The sequence below is a fragment of the Octopus bimaculoides genome, chromosome 1, assembly GCF_046866305.1.
Source record: "Octopus bimaculoides isolate indiv1 chromosome 1, ASM4686630v1, whole genome shotgun sequence".
In the NCBI taxonomy this organism is placed as follows: domain Eukaryota; kingdom Metazoa; phylum Mollusca; class Cephalopoda; order Octopoda; family Octopodidae; genus Octopus; species Octopus bimaculoides.
The window spans coordinates 131,024,089-131,027,109 of NC_142928.1; the positions used below are offsets into that span (position 1 = coordinate 131,024,089).

The 3,021-nt window shown below is 34.1% G+C and overlaps 1 protein-coding gene across 3 annotated transcripts in view; it reads left to right on the top strand.

The window, feature by feature from the left end:
* Nucleotides 1-1,212: 1,212 nt before the first annotated feature.
* LOC106875810 (rabphilin-3A) overlaps nucleotides 1,213-3,021 on the top strand; it is a 289,512-nt gene continuing 287,703 nt past the window's right edge. The window contains exon 1 of one of the 3 annotated variants that reach the window (XM_052970476.2): nucleotides 1,213-2,275. The gene's annotated coding sequence lies outside the window, so the exon portion shown is untranslated. The remainder of the gene's footprint in view (nucleotides 2,276-3,021) is intronic. The other 2 variants (XM_052970468.2, XM_052970487.2) reach the window with 2 other exon arrangements.

The window sequence follows — 3,021 nt, forward strand, 5'->3', positions numbered from 1 at the left end:
ATAACTGTTAAGTATGAATACTGGATTTCAATTTATTTTGTTGAAACTTGGTTAATCGATCCAGGAGAAATGAAAGGTGGCATTTATACTAGTGGGATTTATATTTAGAAATACAAGTATTAAAATAAAACGAAATAAACCTAAAGTATTTGTTTATGAGTGACATTTTCCAATATCTTTTTTATGCTTAACTAATTTCAAAGTCCTTGTTTATATTTAAAATGAAAGGTACTAATGAGGTTTCAATTTTATATGAAAAAAATATACTGTGAGATATTCATGTCTTTCTCAAGGGTGTCACCTCACCAAAATCTTAACTCTGCCTCTTGGTTCTCGCTTCTGCAGAGAGTTATAAAATATGTCCATGGTAAACTTAGAGAAATAAATATTATTCATTTAAAGACTATAGGCATGAACACAGTATTGAACAAGTTTGTTGATTTTCCATATTCCTTTCTATAGAAAAGTGTAGGCTCGAAATGTAAAAGACTTCCATTTTCTCAAAGTGTCAAACTAACACACCCTGTTTATGTTATTCTTTCGTCTGTCTCTGTTTTTTGTATATCTTTGGTACATTTTTTAACCATCCATCCATCCATCCATAAGAGAATGTTATAATGTGTGTGTGTGTATATATGTATGTACACACACACATACACATATAAGGAAAATATGACAAGGTAGAAAATGCTAAAATAATTTTATCATGAAGTACATTTTAGTACTGGTTTCTGTCTTCTAGACTTTTTCAACTAAGAGTAAAATAAGGAAAACAAATAAATTGGAGAAAAAAAATGAAATTGGTATAAAATGACACACAGGCGACCACCACCCAAAGAGCCTTGGGATGTAGCATAGAGTAGAGCATGAAAGTCAGCAGAGACAATGCCTCAGACAGATAGCAAAGAGATGCAGACAGCAACACAGAACTAATGAATTATCGGCCACAACACTACAACTACTAACAGTAACTTTTTGAATACTATTACAATTACATCAAGAACAACAACTTCCAAACTCTCTCACCGTTTGTTGTTCGTAGTAACAACAGTATTTGTCTTTTGCTTGGGTACGAAAAGAATAAAAGTTTGTTGTTAAGAATCCCATCAGATTTCGTTGCCTTCTTCTATGTACTACTGTTGACCTCTGACGCGAGAAACAACTCATGCTTTAGTACAAGTGGTGACCTATTATATAACCACAAAACAAAACAAATTGAACTGAGAATTGAAACTAGATTGTGGACAATGTTTACAGAGAAGACAACAGTAACACTCTCTAAAGTACTCGGTTAGCATATTAAGAGCAAAACTTTTATTATTTTTATGTTATTTTGCGAAAGTAGTGTGAAAGGGCATATTTATCTGACTGAACTCAAAAAGTATTTGATTTCCTCTTTTCTTTTTGAGTTCAAATCTCACCAAGTCGATCTTGTCATTCTTCTTGGGTCGATTTATTGATCGTACTACTCCTACAGCTTATGGCCTTGTGCCAATGTGATAAATCAATACACATTCTTTTATATGCTAGAAGAAGCTGAGACAATAGAGCATTGTGCTGCGAGGTACATAAATGTGGATTGGTAGGTATCTCATTATTCTAAGTTCAAACCGTACCAAGCTCAACCTACTTCTTCATTTCTTCAGGGGCTCAGTAAATAAGTAACACTAAGATAAGATGATTGTTTCAATTAGTTGGATCTCAACTATCATTAAAAAACCCCCCAAAAAACTAACAAACAAACAATAACACTCTCGACAGCCTTATGTCTTATTAATAAATATTTAGTTTTTCCAACTATTTCAGTTCCGACTGAAATTTAAAAGGTGTTCGATACAGTTAATACCTGTCATGTATGCAGTCAGTTAAATAGACTTTGCTCCTCCCATACTTATCTGTGGTCAAATGCCAACACTGAAAATCAATATTATCTACTGCGAAAATAAAAGAAAGTTAGAACTTATCAATGAAAGCGGCTGTTGACGGAAAGTTGCGGTCTTTACCGAATTGTCAACCCTCTGTTTCTGCATTCCAAACGTCACTATCGACTGGCTTCTCCGGTCATTAACATAGTTTAATTTTTCGTTTCTAAACTCTGCCTTCTCCGTTATATTCTCCCATTTGTTGTAGGTGTGGAAAACTGTTAACTTTATTTTCTGTCAGTCTTTATTTATTGCTTGACCGACGTCTCTTTCGCTCGCTCTCTCATAAAAGGCAGACGAATTATGGAAAATACTAAACTGGAACAAAACAATATGTTAAAAAGTACATAGCGGTAAGTTTGTTAATTTTCTTATGTTGTTCCACCCATGTTTTTCCTCTGAGACATTCGTGGGTTTTTTAGTGATAATATTAACTTCAGTGATCATGCTTAATCTTCGATTTTAGAAACACGAAATACAAGTGTTTGTTTTGCAAGCACCTGTTTCCAAATAAACAAAAACAGATAGATAGAAAATAAACAAAGACTAAAAAGCAAACGCATATCTTTATTTCCGCCCTTATTCACTTTTCTAACTTCAGCTTCCAACACTTTCATTCTCGCCTTCTCACTCTTTCTTGTTATTTTATCTCCCTCATTTTTTTTCACAAATCCCGATCTCCCGTTAGTTTTCTCTTAGATTCTCGTTCCTTCTACCGTCTATCTATCCATCTATCTATCTGTCTATCAATCACTCTTCGCAATCAATTCATCTCTATTTTCGATTCTTCTACTATCTCTCTTTCTCGCCTGTCTTGCCCACACTTGCTTTTTCCATTTGTCCTGTTACCTAACCCACCTGTTTGACTTACCTCTTCTCTCTCATATAGTTTGTCTAACCCAGTGGTTCACACACTGACAAATACCGGGACCCGTCCCGAAAGTATTGAAGGTTTTTGCACCTTTTTCTTGTTAAAGATCAAAATGTGTGGGGTTGCATTGATATAAATTTTCTTTTGCCATAGTGTTTACAAGTTTAAAAAGTTTAAGACCATATTGTTTCCAGGGTATCTTTCAGAGAAAACCTATCAAAACTGAAA